A 17,840-nucleotide genomic window follows, 5' to 3' on the forward strand; every position below is an offset into this window, starting at 1 on the left:
GAAGAGACAGAGGTCAGGAAGAGAGAGAGACCAGGAAGAGAGAGATCAGGAAGAGTCACTAGGAGGGAGACAGGCTGCATCACCCCCAGCACCCTTCACTCAGTAGTGACAGACAGAGAGACCAGTAGGAGACAAAGATAGACCAGGAGGAGACAGAGAGAGGACCTGCAGGAGACAGTGACAAGAGGAGATCTAAGGTGGACAGTGAGCTGGAAGAAATAAAGATTTGGAGTGGAAATACCGTAAAGCTGGAGGTCAAGCCATTTATATGAAATGCGGGTTGAACTCATTGTGTAGTGGGGTGGGGGTGGGGCTGGAGGGGGTTATTGATTTCCTGTTGCCACCAGCACAGGGGCTTTGGAGCCAAAGGGACAGGAAACAGGCCTCGAGGCAGAGAGTCCCCTTCTCTGGTTCGCAAAACTAATTTAGTCCCAGGAGTGTGCTTCCTGGTACGCTCATTATCAGGCCTGATATGACTCCCATGTGTCCGGCTGTGAAACACCCACCAGGGTACTGCATTAGAGGTATATGAAACACAATGGGCAATAAGCCGTACTCTGCAGTGTGAGGGTTCAAACCGGAGCGCTATTCTAGCCCACCTTATAATGGGATAATGAAAACCAAACACATGAACTAGGCCTGTACCTGGGGCTGATCTAATATAAATACGATTTTATGCCCTTTTATGATCTCTCTTCAGGGACGCCAATGGATTTGTCTTGGGACAGCATGATGGTAGGTAGTTTATAGCTAGGTTCTAGGTGCCTGTTGTGGAGAATATGACAGTAAGATTCATAATGCCCTCGCTCCAGGAAGGAATTACCGACTTACTGTGCTGTATATAACAACTTGCATCACTAGAAATAATTTTGTAACAAAGTAAATGTAACCCTAATGAAGTTTGATGGGTGGAATATAAAAAATGAGACTAGCAGCACAAGCCTTGGAGGAATGAAAGTGCCGTGGTTTCCTACCAGCTCCGATGTGGTGGTTTCCGAGCCGCTCAGATGTGGTGGAGGTAGAAGGGAAACAGAAGCAGGGCTGGCTGGCTCTGCTGGAACCGATGGAACAGCCTGTCAAACACAGGAAAGAGAACAGGCGTATGTTGATTCAGACTGGTTAGATTCATTCCAACACTGACAAGAAGAAGACTTCATAAGTCTAAATTTAGGCCTACTTACCGTCAGGAACATAGCCATTAAGTTTGTGTGCGGAGTGTAGTGTGTGTGTGTGTGTGTGTGTTGAGTGTGTTTGTGTGTGTGTGTGCGCATTCACTAATGAAGACTTATTCTCGAATGCAACTACACACAGCGAGTGTAGACTACACCAGGGTCACACCAAAAATGATTGCAACTGGCAGGGACTGGACAGTGGAAATGATCAGCCATGCCAAGGACTGGTATCTTACAACAACCACAGAAGCCTGCAGCCTATGTTTAGGACAGTGGTCTGGCTGGAGCCAAAATCAGATTGACCAGAACTATTGATGGGCATAATTATATTATCAGCTGCTATTTTAGGCTAAAACGTCACTGAAGATCGGTAAATAACTGGATACTTCAGCCTTCAGGATCCTGAAGTAGTAAAAGTGTTGGACGTTAGTTTGGAATGAGTCATTGTCGAGGAAAAAGAGGGGGATAAGCTGGAGGAAGGGGTGTCGGAGAAGCCGGGGAGAGGAGATGGGGTCAAGGGGAAGAGAAGGAGGAGAGGGGTGGAGGAGATGAGGAGAGAGGGGGAAGAGAGGGGAGAAGGAACATTAAGAAACGAAGAAACCATGGCTGGGGTTGTGGCATTTGTTTTTCAGTACGTTTTTTCTTCTTCTGTTTTATTTCCACCAAACATAGTCAACATGTCATTAGTTTTTGTTTTTTGTTGTGGCCAAAACCCCTAAGCCTGTGGAACATAAATGAAATGCTGCGCCATGATTCTAAGGCAATTGGCATTTGCTTCCTCCAGTCTAATCTCTCCAGTTGATCTGAGATTGTCCTTCTCTCTGGGAAAGAGGCACAGTCAACCTCCATCGCTAGCTCTGTTCAGCAGTGAGGGAGGTGTGTGGTAGAGGCCCTACAGTACTTCTCAGATCAAGGTTATAATATCGGAGGCATAGTAGAGCAGTCATGACCAATTTAGATACACTTGGCTGGACAGATAAGTATTTTGTTAGAATCAGCCTTGGTTGTCATGGTTGGCCTAACAGGTGTTTACGGTATCAGGGTCCCTCTCTGAGAGTAGCTCCCCGGGCCTTTTTGATAGAGTGGTATCCACCTGAGAGATGATATCATCCTTGATCCCTGATCTGGAGAGAGTATCAAAGGAACCCACCTCTGAACCAGAGCTCTGGTGTAACAGGAGCTAAGAGGTAACCCAAACCCCAGGGCAGGCTTTGAGTCTGACCGTGTCACCTTCAGAGTCAGACACACACACACACACACACACTCATTCACACAAACACACACACAGATGTGTTAACCATTCCCAGTTTTTACGCCACATCTGATGTGATGCAGCCAACAGGTTGGGGTCAGGACTGGAGCCAAGACCTGTTATAAACTCTACATCTGCCCTTTTACACAGGCTAATTTACTCTGTCAGACTGACAGCTAGGTGGTCCACTAAAGGAAACATATTCATAAATTATACATTAAACAATCATAAATTATACATTAAACAATCAGGATTAACCATTAAAATAGTCAGGGATTGAGAGATTGGGGGGAGAAAAAGAGAACAATAAAGAGAGAGAAAGAGGGTGGGTTTGTGAAGGAGTGTAAGAAAGAAAGAGAGAGGGAGACTAATGAAGTACCAATGATTCTATAGTACTAATAGCAATTCTAATGCAAACCAGAAAATCTCTCAGAGTACCCTTTCATCAGAGGAGTGGGTTGCCAGGTTTGTGGTGCATGACCCCTTGAGGTTTCCAACTCCCTGCTGTGGGAGGGCCATTTGTGAGAAACGGAGGAACGCGTCTGTCTTTGCCAAGATATTCTTGGTACACACCACCCACTTTCTCTCCCCCTCCCCCTCTGCCATCCCCTCTTTCCACATTCCCGTCTCCCTTCCTCTTCCCCGGTTCCCTTCTCTCCCTACTTTAGCTCCCTTCCTCTCCGGCCTCTCCCCTTTTCCAATACTCTCTTTACAAAGACACAATATTGGTCTGTTTAGCATCAGTTACTCTCAAAAGTACACTTATCCAATGTGTTTCTGCCTGTCTGTCTGTCTGCGCCTGCCTGTCTGTCTGCGCCTGCCTGCCTGCCTGTCTCCAACTGTACTCATTGACTAAATCCAGCCATCCTGTCAGTCGCATACAGCCAGCCAATCAGGCTGCCAGCTGAGCTCGCTAGCCAAGCAGCCTGACGTCAGGACAGATACTTGGAGAGGGTGAAATACAGTGTCAGGGACATAAAAACACGGTGATATACCGTACTCCATACGGTCTTCAGTGAAGTCGTTTTTAGTTTGAGTGTGACCATCGCAAGGATGTCGTATATCAATCCATGGGATAGGCTCCTCTGCACAGCTGACAGCAGAAATGAAACAGAACAGAATTGCAACCATCATTCAAGGTGCTCAGCCTTAAAACGTGACAAGGATCTGATTGGTGCACTCTCTCTGTTTGACTGAGGGCTGGCTGGTCAAGGCCAGGGTAAAGGGTTAAAGCCAGGGCAGTTATGAGGTCACCATAGCAGAGCAGATTTCTAACAGCTAATAGCACCTGACACATTTTGACTGTCACCAACACATACCTGGCAGTGTTCACATTGTTCACACACTGACTCCTGGCAGGCTGGCACACTGCTACTGTACACACATGCGTGTGTGAGAGATCACAGACAGAGTGAAAGAGAGAGTACTGCTCAACCCGAACGGCCATGCCAATAAAACATACTGAACTGAGTAAAAGAGAGTGAGAGAGAGGGACAGTGAGAGAGGAGGAGAGAGGGAGAGAGGGACAGAGAGAGACATAGACAGAGAGACGTAGACAGACAGAGAGACATAGACAGACAGAGAGAGAGAGACAGAGAGACGTAGACACACATGAACTCACACACACACACACACACACACAAGCTGAAAAGACCTGTCGTGTGCCATTGAGGAACCCCATTAAGTATTCAACTGGCCAGTTTTAGCATTCCACTGCTCTACAAGGGTTACCCTTCTTTTACCAATGACAGCCAGCAATGCAGCCAGTCATCCACTCATCTAGGCAGCCAATCATTCACTCATGTAGTCATTCAGCCGGCAAACTGCCAGCCATCCTATCATCCAACAAGCCATCTAGCCAGTCATCCACTCATGCAGTCATCCAGCCGGCCATCCATCCAGTCACCCAGTCATCCAGCCAGTAATCCAACCAATCAGGCACAGCTTGTTTTATCACATTCAAGCCCAGACAAACACTGACTATGAAAACATCTGTTAGTGAAACTATGATGAATATTTCTGAACAATTAAAAGCCCATTGATTTGTTCTGCCAGTTCTCGTAACAAGGTTGGATAGACTTTGTCACAGTTCAGATTCTAAAAATAGTCTTGTAAGAAATATGAAGGAAAGTTTTCCTCCCCGGTCAGAACTATTTACAAGTCTATGACTTCATATCACATTACTAAACAGAACACAGAATAACTCCAACCGAACTCTAATGGGAAGAAGATGTTTATGCATGAGAATAACAAGTATAAACAAAAAACAAGATGTGTTGAAAAGGCTAACCACAGAGATAAATGTCAATAAATAACTACTGGTTGTAATAACATCTGAAAACAAACTTTGCACTCGTTTCCTGATTGTTTTAGACTACACTACCTGGCACATAAACACACACGCATGTATGCATAGACACACACACAAACACACACACACACACACAAACAAGCCCAGCTGTTGTCTCTTCATTCTGGTAACACGTTAATATTCTCTGTCCAGTTAATAAAATAACTGTCATTTTAGACTCTAGATTTCCTTGGACATGCATAAGAGCTTCCTAAAGGGTTTAACTGGATAGATATGAGGGAGGAGGAGGGAAGGGTGCATATGGAACAAGTTACCTCCCAATCCAAAATAAATGACTATGGCAATGGAGATTGCCCTGTCTAAATGCAGAGGCAAATCAGATCCAGTACACTGGTGAGAATCTCACACAGAAAGCCAGAACAAAGCAAACCCCAGCATGCATCTGGTTCTGGCTGCTCTAACAGGTCCACAGTAGCACAATAAATCCCGTGGACCAGGTGCATGGACATAAGAGTAAGTGGGTAAGCCACATTCCATACAGAGGGCCAAGTAGAAATGAACTGAATGGACTAAACGGTAAAGCCCTCGAAGGCCGAGTCTGGATTGAGGCACAGTACTGTGTGTGGGTAGGCTCAAGCAGAGCTCAAAATGAACGAGGTCCGGTCGTTGATGAAAAAGATGTCTGGGACAGTTTAACACAGACTTTGGGATGACCGTGAGACAATAGACCATAACAATGTAAAATGCATACACTTTGGTTCAACGCGTTTAAACACAAGGCGGGTGAAACATCATCACACACTATTTTTAAACTTTCTGTAGATCATATTTTTAGAACTTTTCAATACATTTTTTCCAAAACATTGTATCGAGATAATTTTTTCAACCATTCGAAACTTTGTTTGACATTGAAAACATTCGAAACATTTTTCAATGTTTAGAATCCCCCCCCCCCCCCCGATCCCACACTAACTACTGTCACAGCCGCATCTGCTTATTCATTAGTATTCCATTCATAAACATGATAAATGACTCAATTATGCTACATTATTTTAGAAGGCACCTCAACAATAGAAGCCTGACCACCTCATAAATCTGTATCTTGATCACCCAGACTAGCACTGTACCAGTTCCACCAAGCCCCACACCGGGGTCCGACACCATGTCCTATGCCACTCCTCGGCCCATGCCAACACCCAGGCCTTCATCATGGCAGAACCACAGGCCACTGTCAGCCTCCGTCACCCCCAGGAGGGTGACACTAGTCAAGCCTCGCTCTGCCACAAACTCTAGAGAAAGCCACCGTCAGCCTCCGTCAAGGGTGGGAACTGTGTGTGTGTGTGTGACAAGTGGCCCATTGTAAAGAGCATGGCTGGACCCAGTACTGTGTCTGTATACGTACAGCTTACGTACATGTGAAACCATGAAGATCAAAAAATACATCATTTGCCTTTGATTTGAGCAACTCTAGTCCTCTCATAGAGCAACATCTAATCAACCCTGAGATGGTCTCCTTCACGCCGTTCCCATGATAGAAAATCAGCTGGTTTTGCTTTGATATTCAGGGTTTCATGGAATAGTCTTGTCTTGGAAGCTATTTGTAGGCTTTGGTATGGGAAAGACATAATGCTTCCTCTCCCAGGTCAGGTCATCTGAATCCTTCTCAGGTTTAGTCAACAGACGTTTTCGGCATTGCCATCGTCTCCTCTCAGATTCCTCTCACATAAACGATCTGCAATCTTAAATACAGATCAGTGCTATAATTCAATCAGTGTGAAAAGACATTAAAGGCGCCCATGCCCTGTAATAAATGCGGCTCTGCAAGGTGTCTAACAGTGAATAAATCCGAAATGACAGAAGAGCACCCTCTAATTATGACCGATCAGAAAGTGCCGGGGCCACGATGGGAAAGAGGTGGTGACATTAGTCATGGTGCCAGCCACACCACACCCCTCTGCAGTAGCAAGGCCCTTTCTCAACAGCTCGACCTGAGCACCGCCGCATGTGTATGGATGTGGGTGCAGGACCATATTTACCACGAGGGGAACATCCTGTGCTGCAGCAGTGAAGCGCTATCAGAGTCAGAACCCGCGGCCCTCAAACTCTGTCTGACAGACCACCCTAGACCTCTCACTCTCCCCCTCTCTGCCCTCACTCCCCCCTTCTCTCTTCACTCCCTCTCTCCACCCGTCCACCCCTCCGTCTCCCCTGTCTCGCTCCCCTCCCCTCCGCCCCCCCCCCCTCCCTCGGGACAGCTGCTCCTGGCTGTGCAGAGGCTCTGAGTCTAAGTCTGCAGTGTGGTCAGCCCTCCACATGGTACATCATTCTACACCACAGGGTCTAAAAGAAGAACAATGCTCATGGAAAGGCCTGAAAAAGCCTCTGGATTCTCACAGTGTGTGGAGAAACCAGCAGCCTCCTTACTGACCTGTCTGTCATGACTGCCTTGCTCACGGAAAGACATGGAAAGCCTAGCTCATACTTCTGAAACACTCTTAACTGGGATCAGTCAGAGCCTCTCAAGCAAGTGTCCCAGACAGACAATGGGGTGTTTTCAAACACTTCCCTGGTGCCCTATTTAGCTGATGTGCTTAAGCCTACATAGCTCTGTGTGAGCTGAGCAGATTCGATGATGGGGTCAGTCTGATTTACATGTTAAGTGGGGCCTGTCTAATCATGTGAATACATGTGTCAAACAAACAGGGAGGAGAGAAAAACAAGCCCCTGTTGCTGGCTAACCTTCCTATTCCTGAGACTGGACCCATGGAGGGGAGGACAGGGGAGGGGAGGGGTCTGTTTGTTTCAAAACACCATGCAACCTTCAATTTCACACATAATATGAAAAAAATACTTCTGAAGTTGCAACTAAAGGCTTACATTAACACTTTCAAATCATCTGCTTGAAATGTAATAATGTGGAATGAATCCTCTCTTTTCAAAAGAAAAAGAACTTCTCCTCTGGTTGATGCTATCTGAAAGTAGCTCTGAGCTCATTAGCAGGGTATACTAAAGATAATATCAACCTCTTGGAGCTCAACACTCAACAGTTACAGTAGCATTGATGTTACAGACAAAAACACAAACAGCTGAACTGAAAGGTCCATGAAAATTATTTCATGGAATTTACTTACTTCAAAGTTGATATCCAGCCAAATTAAACAAGGACATTCGCTTCCAGGAAAGTTGGCTGGTGGAGTTCATGGCCTTTGAGCCAGATCTATATACACATTTAGTATCCAATGGCATTGCAAGGCGATACAATAAGACCCAATGTCAATGAAAATGTGGTATTTCAAAAACATTTTTTTGGAAAATGTGTTTTTTTGGAGAGCTAAAGGTGACGTTGTAATATTACAACAAGGGGTCTTACAGGGTTAAAGGGGCATGATCAAAACGTTAATCGACTAGCAAACCAATCAACACAATTACAGGCTTTTTGATTGGCCAAGTTAGTTTAGGAGAGATTCCAGGATTGCCATAGTGTGCATGTGTATTGTATCCTGTCAAAATGATTCCCTCTACCATGGTTAATTGGCTGTTCTTTTACATAATCCTTGTTATTCTCCATCTATCCAGAGGACACTTCCTGTGTGTGAGGTCACAAGTTACTGGCCGTACAGGAAGTGCTAGCTCAGGAATAGCCTCCTGAATGCATCTGCTGACACTGACCGCCTGCAGCCTGCTACTGAATATCTTAGATAAACACAGCCGCTCTCTCTCTGGCTCTCTCTCTAGCTCTCTCTCTGGCTCTCTCTCTCTCTTTACCCCCCTCTACATAAACACACAAGCACAAACACAAACATCCCATCCCATCATACAATAGAACAGGAAAAGGGAGGTTCAGGCTCAATATCTCAGGTTGAATGTTATAGTCAGATGAGTCGCTGTGTCTCCCCTGAGAAAGACACTTACACCGTAAACACTACTGTCTACTTGAGGGGTCATCCCAGGACGGTCTTATAGAACGAATAGAACGTCTAACGAGGTTCCTCGAAGCAGCTTGTTCTGCTTAGGAGGTCACCCTGAAAGTTGCTAGCAGAGGCATCCATTTACTCCAGATGGTGAGTAAACATTGATGAACCGGGACAAAGTGAGGGCAGGTGTGATCTGAGGCTCTGTTCTGCTTAGGCCAAGGTTATGGGAGGAGAAGAGGAGCAGTTTGGGTTCTGGTTGATCTATGAGCAGCGGGGAGCATTTTCCTGTTGTAGAAAAACATCAGAACTCATGGGTCCACAGGGCCTTGCAATATGATATGAACACTGACACTGTACACAACAGTACAGATGTACCTTTATCATTTGCTACAGTCTAGATTGTTTTCCACTTCACACTATTTAAAAGATAGAAGCTGGAAATGAGTATTCCAATTTCCCTCCAGACAGCAGAAAGATAGATGACTGATATAGTTGACCTGCGTTTTCTTCCTCAAATCATCAAAGAGATTGCGTGTGTGTGTGTGTGTGTGTGTGTGTGTGTGTGTGTGTGTGTGCATAGTGCATTTGTGTGGAGGAGGCCCCAGACAGCACACAGTTGTGAGGGCTATGTTTACTGACTGTTTAGCAGCTAGAGTGTGGTAGCTCTCCCAGAAGCCTGGGCTTTCTTCTGGATTACAAAGGTGCTTTTGATTACAGAGCTGGCACGAAGGGAAGCGAGAGAGCGATGACTTGGATTTGCCAGCGAGCTTCCCCTGGTGTGCCATTACTTATCCTCTCTCTCTCTCTCTCTCTCTCTCTCTCTCTCTCTCTCTCTCTCTCTCTCTCTCTCTCTCTCTCTCTCTCTCTCTCTCTCTCTCTCTCTCTCTCTCTCTCTCTCTCTCTCTCTCTCTCTCTCTCTCTCTCTCTCTCTCTCTCTCTCTCTCTCTCTCTCTCTCTCTCGATTAAGACAATTACACCAACTTAAAAACCAATAACAATATAAAATTGTTGGAGCTAAGAAGAGTTCTCCTTGTTCTTCTCTGTTCAGCAAGCATCCAAACACCTCTGTCACTGGGACATAACACAGCAGGGGGCTTGGAGATCCATTTCTTATTGTCCACTGTCACACGACATGATGTCACTGACACCCTATATATATATTACATTTTACAGTGTCCATGAACGCTTAGCAACCACACTCAGACCCTCCATATTCCCATGATCTGATGCTGGTTTATAATGGCTGTGAAATTCCCCCTGGAAGATCAGTAGAAATTCAGAGAGCCACAGCACCAAAGTCATCCAGCACTAGCAAATCAATGCTGTACTTTCCTGACTAGAAAACCAATGAAACTGAAATGACCATGCTCTGAGTTTTTAACGACAGAGAGCTCGATCATTAGCGTTTTAAAGTCAACTTTAAAATCCCTGTCCTGTACCCTCAGCCCAGAGCAGCCTCTCTCCTGTCGCCTCATCCCAGAGCAGCCTCCAGAGCCGCCTCTCTCCTGTACCCTCAGCCCAGAGCAGCCTCTCTCCTGTACCCTCGGCTCAGAGCAGCCTCTCTCCTGTCCCCTTAGCTCAGAGCAGCCTCTCTCCTGTACCCTCAGCCCAGAGCAGCCTCTCTCCTGTACCCTCAGCCCAGAGCAGCCTCTCTCCTGTACCCTCAGCCCAGAGCAGCCTCTCTCCTGTACCCTCGGCCCAGAGCAGCCTCTCTCCTGTCCCCTTAGCCCAGAGCAGCCTCTCTCCTGTACCCTCGGCCCAGAGCAGCCTCCAGAGCAGCCTCCAGAGCACACTGAATACTTGTTTCAAAATAGACTCAACTGAAAACAGCAACATGCGGTTGAATACCAGAGTCAAAATATAGGCACAGAATGTTCTGGTGGCATGTATAGCTGGAGGCCAAATTGGAGCCACTACATGACATACATGCACACGGACAACGGCACAGGAAAACATCCAGTCGGGTTCACTGTCTGTCTGCAGGCCTGGGATGAGCTGTCTGGAGACTGGAGGACAGGGGGGATGAACTGGGATGGCATGTCCGGGGTTACAGGTGGGAGCCTGTAGTTCTCACACACAGAGGAGGATCAGACTCAGAGCTATGTTTCCCTAGAGAACATTACCTAAGTGGGGCTTACGTAGTTTAAACAGGAAGAGGAACAGGACTCCTCCAATAGGATATTGAGTCAGAGTGGAACTGGACTCCATGGACAGAGCAGTCGCAGTTAGGCAGGTCTCAGACTGGCCTTGACCCACCTAGTTCCTCTCAGCTTAACAGTGATTGGCCAAGAGCTGTGGACTGACTGGCACAAGGACCCAGAGTCAGGGAGGTCAGAGAGAGGAACAACATGTTGATATAGTAGCACAGCCAGGCTATTGTAGAGCCGGGGGCACGAGACAGGCCCAGAGCAGTCCAGCCCCGGTCCCAGAGAATAGGAACCTTCATGAAGGGAAGCAAATGGGAGTGACGGAGAGAGAGACAGAGAGAGACAGAGAGAGAGAGTGATGTAAAGTGAAGTAAACACGCCATATAATGTTCTGTTGTTTGTCTTAAACGGCTGTAGAGAATTATTCAGCGAATTGGAGACGAAATTATATGAGCACAGCATATGATGGTTAATTCCTGAGGATGGCAGAGGAAAGCTGCTTTGATGGTCGTTATACAGGCTTCATTAGGCAGACCCAGCCCAACGAGGAGGAGATGAACACAATGAGAAGCAGCTGAGGATGGAAGGTTCCCTCCACATCAGCCTCTCTCTCTTTCTATCTCTCTCCCCCCTTCTCTCTCTCTCACCCTGGGATATAAACAATCAGGATATAGTCCTATAGACCGTATCTTAGCCATTCAGTGCAGATGACGGTATGTCTTAGGACGGGTCTCATCACAAGTCACTGCTGGCGAGGTATGACAAAGTGTGGGAGATGTATGGGGATCGCGTGCAACTGAAACCCCATCCATCCAGTGAGGAGCTCCTATCCCCCAGCACCTTGTCCTCCGACTGAGAATACACAGCAAAGGTGCATATTTCTCCTCCATGGCAGGTCAACCATGGGGCTGTGAGGTCGAAGGCTCTCCGAGCCCGGAGAGCAGGAAGAGCCACAGGAATGTGGGGTCGGAGGTCAAATAGATGCAGAGTGGTGCTCCTAAACGTGTCTTCTCTCACCCAGTTCCACTGTCACCTTGCTGCCAGGGTTTGAGACAAGATCCAGGGGCTCGTCAGACACTCATGAAAGGGGAGTGGGATAGCCAACCCCCCCCTCCTCCGAGTGACTATTGTAAAGGGCTGGAGGAGCTGAAGAAGCTGAACACTTGCTTCCATGCCTCACCCCTGTGTGACTCTACTGTTCCGTCTGGGACAAACAGGGGTCAGGTTTTGTGCACCATGTGATTTCAATGAGCCTGGCATTGTTTGTCAGAGTCACAGTGAAAGACATGAATACAAGCAGCTGATTTTCCTTACGGGGGGAAATAAAGTTTAGTTATTTTCAAATATCAAGTTAAGATCAAAACCAACTGTTGACCTGGTGTCTTCCGCAGCTATACTCACACTGGACAGACAGTTGTAGTCCAGTTTGGGATATCTTGAGTGGTCAGCCACCCAAGGGCCTACAATTGAACCACTGAACAATACTTACATGACTAAATAGAGCAAGGCACAGAACATCTGGACAATCCATTACAGATACAGCCCAGGCCTCCCACCCCAGGCCACCCATTCTCCCCCACTCAGACTCTTAGAGCTCTCAAGCAGGCAATTTAGTCCTGTGTGGAACCACATATCAGAGCCGGAAAAGGAGACTCTGAAAATGTGGATTGGAAATTGGATCAAAACCAGGATTACACTGGATTGACAACAGCAAGTTCCCATTGCTTATGACCTGATTAAACCATTTTAAACAACCGTCCATCATCCCAGCCCCTCCCCCCCCCACCTCAATCTTTGAGTCTGTGGACAGAGATGTGACGCTATACTACGATCAGACTAGACGACAGGGAAGCCCACCAACCCTGCCTCTGTTCTAGAAGATCCACTCAGCCTGAGACCAGACCAGACCATCTCCATGGGACTCCAGCTATGAGGCCTCGTCACCAGTCATGACCCAGACAGTTGTTGGACATGGCATGCTTCATCAGTGATAGTCCTCACTCAGCTGTTACTGCTCAAAGTGCTGTGAATTGATGTTTTGATTCCTCACATTCCTAAGGCCTGTCCATGTGGACCATAACTGGTGCATGTGCATTCCTCCTGGACGACATGTTTCCAGCACTTCCAGCTGGCATTGTTTTCTGCTTATCCACCACCCCCATAGACAGGACACTGCGCTATAATTAGAGATCTCTCTCATTATTAAAGATGAACGATATCCTACTGAAACCAAGCCTTAATATCCGGCTTGTATTACAGCTCAGTGAACGTTTTTTTTTACTCTGCCACATAGGGTTGTTAAATGTACAATTTGATCTGAATGAATTGGTGTAAGTTTTATATGAGTGTAAATGCATTTATGTATTTGATATCATAGACGTTTACTTACCATGATCTTAATTACTCCAAGGATTTGACAGTCAAAAATATATAAATACTATCCTGTAGACATATCATGTAGGCTGCCTATATTGCAACACCGTAACTGCAACTGTCATTCCTTCAGATCCAGGCACTGCGCCAAAATCTCATCACTTCAATAAACGGTAGCATTACTTTCAGTAAACTGTCACAAAAGGGTAATTTGTTGGCACAAAAATATATACATTTTGAAAATATAATTAAAATACAGTCTTACCTGGCAACGTAGTCCTAACGAGTTACTTTAGTTACTAAGTAGCAAGCTTGTTTGCGGAGCAAAACAAGTCCAGAACATAAACACTGATTTTGAACTTCCATATGCTACAATAAACTTTGGCCAAAGTTTCTGGTTAGAGTCGCGTCTACGCCAATGCACGGCAATTTACTAATGTGTTCCAGTTCGCCACGTCCGTAAGGATTTTAGACCATTAGAAAAACACATAAATCGTGACTGTCGGTACTTTTTCAGCCCGTTACGGTACTTGCTATATGATGGTGGCTGTATTTCTAGTGGCTGAAGTTTCCCTTTGAGTACGACACAGCCGGTTGGAAAAAGAGACGCAGCGTAGTGACTCCTACAGGCATAACAGCAGCACAGTTGTTCTATATTTGGTACCCACTATCCTCGAGCGAAAAGTTCCGTGTAACAACCACGTACAGTAGGATTTATGAAATAGGATTCAGGAGTGTTGTCCTGTTCTGGTTTAATTCGTTTGTCGTAAAATGGGAATTTTGACAGCGCACTCCCTTGACCTCTGTTACTTAAGGATTTAAATAAGTATTTTAACAGAAGAGCCTTTTCTTTAGGAAATAAATTGCAAAAGTTATTTTATTGGGGGAGTTGTCGTGATAGTGTCACAAGACCATACCTGATACCCAAGCCCATGTGTTATGCTAATTCGTTTAATTACATTTCCAAATACAGGATCCTGTTAAAAGCTCAAGCATGCTGAAACAGAAAAGTCATGGTTCATTTTTAAATATGCAAGGCTAATGAAACCCATTACACCTTATCTGTTAGTGTTTTAAATGACCATCAGTGAAGTATTGTAATCTATAATACCCATTACATTTTGTGATAATAAGGAATAAAATGATGAATATTACACATATTCATCATTTTAACCAATTTGAGCTTTTCCACTTTCATGTGAGTCACTGAGAAACGGAAAGGCACGGAGCCGGCTTCAAAGCTAAAGCTATGGTCCATGGCCAAACTCTTCCTTCCTTCCTTTCTCCCCCCACCCCCACCCCCCTCTCTCTCTTTCTCTCTCTCTCATTCAAACTGTATCTGCTGTACAGGGTTGTTAAAAGCCAGCGCTCCTTTCATCCCAGGGGTACAGTGTAGCAGAGTCTGGCTCTGTGGTCTGAGGCGGTTCTGCTGCCACGCTCCTCAGCCCAGCCCATTGTGGACGACAACCCGCTTGGCTTCTCAACAAAACAAGCAACATTTATCCCACCAGCGTCCAACCTCTGGACAATCAGTTATTTCCCGCTGTGTCATTTCCCCTCACATGAGCTCCAGGCCCATGTAGTTCTGTGCTACTAGTTCTGATGACACCATGATCATTATCATCAAGCGATGGCTCGCCCTCCCTGTAGACACAGCAGACCAATGTGCCTTCATATTAATGTTGTAGTTTGTCACTGATTCACCCACATCCGACCGCCGGCTTTAACACATAATCCTCTCTTGTTAGTTTTCCTTCAGAATGAGCATGTTAAAGTATGCTGACACACAGGGAAACGTTCAGCCAATCAGATCAACTGATCTAGGAGTCATTGGGCCCTCCTGGGTTGTAATAACAGATTCATCACCAAGCCCGTACAGAAACACATTTAAAACACATAACTATTAAATGACATGTGGTTGATAGAATCTAAACCCCCTTTCGAGGATCCCTTTCCTTTAAACATTGTGTAATGACACTACACTTAAAACCTCTTCATTCTACCCCTGGCAGCAATCTGTAACTTCAGAAGCTAAGTGCTTTCAGTCCGACACCTAGAATGAGCAGGGACACAGAACTGTAGATACCAGTGCTGAAGGATACAAACATGAGATGCATAGGAGCTCGACGAAATGCAGCTGTAATGACAAGTCTTAGTGCTCACTGTTGTGAAAAGATTGGGATTTATGGTTTGCACCATATGCAAATAAATTACATGTATTATAGAAGCCAACATATGTCTGCATGCTTGGCTGGTCTTCAGGCAAATAGACTAGAGAGGATAGAGAGGATGCAGTCATTGGGAGCAGTGGACTGGAGTGACCTGCAGCATCTTGCAGCACACCAGGCCACTACACAGATAAGTGATGGCTCCACTCGTGTCTAGCTGTCTCCATCTCCTCTTTTTCCATCTCATCTCATCCCACAGCTGGTGATCTGACGGCCTCTGTGACACATACATAGCCAGCCAGGGCATGGCATCGTGGCATCTCTCTCTGTCTGGCTCTCAGCTACCAGCTAAAGTTATTAGTGCTGAGGGAATATATGCTCTAACTGCAATACCATTCATTATGTGGTCATGTTGTGGGCACATTCCGATCCACATTACGCATTTTAATTTACAATCCGCGTTCTATAAATGTAAACCATATTTAACAAATATATTTAGAATTTTGTCCATATTCCATCATACAGTATATAAGATGTCAAAAGTCACTTTTGGACAGTTCTCTATACAGTACATGTTCATATTTCTCTGTATTCTCTATTCTGTTGGAGAAATCTCATAATTTTGCAGTGGTGACGGTCACTGTCTTACTGCATAGAGTAACTTCCTGGTAAACATAGAATCCTCTCCAACAGCGCCACACAAACCCTCCATCTAAGTGTCTGATCTAATCTTTCCTGGTCAGGTATCCTTTCATCCACACAGACAAGTCGTTTGGCCAGGCATTCTTTTAATCCACACAGACAAATCGTTTGGTCAGGTATCCTTCCACCCAGACAGACAAGTGGTTTAGTCAGGAATCCTTCCACTTCAACAGCACATTCCTTGTAGTTCCCTTCCACTCATATCAAGGTCTCACCTTTAGATTGGTATTCTACTCAGAGCAGTGATCTGAGATAAGCCTGAGACAGCAAAGTGAGATTGTGTGCTGCCTGTGAGGTCAGTAATGTTCAATCAGTTGGAACAGCAGGGGCTGGAACAAAGACACATTGCTGATATTAGGAGCTGATCATTGTGGATTGGTGCTGCATGACACATTCTGGGCTCAGTCTATGCAGTTGACTGGGCGGGGCTTGAGAGGAAACCAAAGCATCATAGGTTTTTAATCAGTGTCCCGCTCTAGAACTCCTTCACTGGAATGACAAAGGAATTTGTGTGATATTGCTTCAGTATATGAGCTGAAATAACTGATTCATTTTGGTAATGTTCTTATAAATCAGGAAATAGACATTTGTCTATGCTTTTGTCTTTGCTTATTACATCAGTTAATAAAAAGGCGTTCTGTAGTCAACGTTTCCATTTAAATAACTCCTAACTTTAAAAAAAACTTTAATTGGCTTAATCAGGCCCAATCAGGTCCAGCCAATTTGTCTGAGGTTGGTCATAGTCCAATCAGGGTGTGTTTATTTTTGTAGCAGGCAAACTCAGTGGTCTGGTGGTGACTCAGGTGTAGTGTCCTCCTCAAACCCAGACACGACAGGAGACCCTGAACAAACCCAGACCCAACCCTTCAACCACACTCATCTCAGACCTTGCTTCTGAAACAAAAAGGTTGCAATCAAAAACATAAAATCAAACCGTTCATTTAAATGACATATTTTTGTAAACTGTGAACTTAAATGGGGTGTCTCGTCTCACCAGTCTCTCTCGGTCTAGACTTGGGCAGTGTACTGTACTGTATGTTTGGACCAACCACAGTTCAAAGTCCTATTCATTCCCCTTTCAGCACCCTGCTGACATCAGCCAGCTGTGCCATGTCAATGCTGGTGTGCTGGTTCACCAGGATCAGAAACAGAACGACATTGGGGAACTTGAAGGTAAACGACAATGACGTTCACCCAAACAAGTGTCAGGTTCAATATGAGAGCTGAGTGATGCTTTACAGGTATGCACCCTTAATCATCCAGTTTAACACTTCCAATGGCAGCTTTGCTTAGGCTATGTTAACCAAAGTGAGACATCCATTTTGCATGCCGTGTTCCTGAAGTGTATAAGGGAAACGACATGGAATGAAAACAAGCCATGTTCTTTTCAAGTTTCATGCTCTTTTCAAACGCAGTTGTGTGTGTTTTGAAACGATGCCTGATATTATGGTTAAGAATCCCTACGCAAGAGGCTTGGTGGGAAAACACACTGTACACTCTGTCCTTCATTGCACACACAACCCAAGTCTAACGTTTTTGAGAGAATCAATCGTTTAAGTACAGCGTTAATGTTTATTTGACTTATGGCACTAACATAATAACATCATCAACACACAAACATAAGACAATAACACAAAGACAATTCTTACAGCTCTTTCACACAGTCCACGTCCTCGGATTTCTAGATATGTACAGAGCTATTCAACCATGTTTAATTGTCTCGGAATGGTCTTGTAAGTGTTCATGTGTGCACAGTATTCCTTCCTCGGAAAGTGTTCAAGGTCCCTATGCTCTAAACCTA

At 45.4% G+C, this 17,840-nt stretch overlaps 1 protein-coding gene across 2 annotated transcripts in view; it reads right to left on the reverse strand.

The window, feature by feature from the left end:
* Positions 1–13,720, reverse strand: part of tspan9a (tetraspanin 9a) — a 119,788-nt gene extending 106,068 nt beyond the window's left edge. For both annotated transcript variants that reach the window (XM_084672438.1, XM_084672437.1), the window contains exons 1-2: positions 13,435–13,720; positions 975–1,073 (exon numbers count right to left, since the gene is read on the reverse strand). The gene's annotated coding sequence lies outside the window, so the exon portion shown is untranslated. The remainder of the gene's footprint in view (positions 1–974; positions 1,074–13,434) is intronic.
* Between the last annotated feature and the right edge of the window lie 4,120 nt (positions 13,721–17,840).

Source organism: Hypomesus nipponensis, chromosome 14 (genome assembly GCF_054491055.1).
Source record: "Hypomesus nipponensis isolate SF chromosome 14, ASM5449105v1, whole genome shotgun sequence".
Taxonomy (NCBI): domain Eukaryota; kingdom Metazoa; phylum Chordata; class Actinopteri; order Osmeriformes; family Osmeridae; genus Hypomesus; species Hypomesus nipponensis.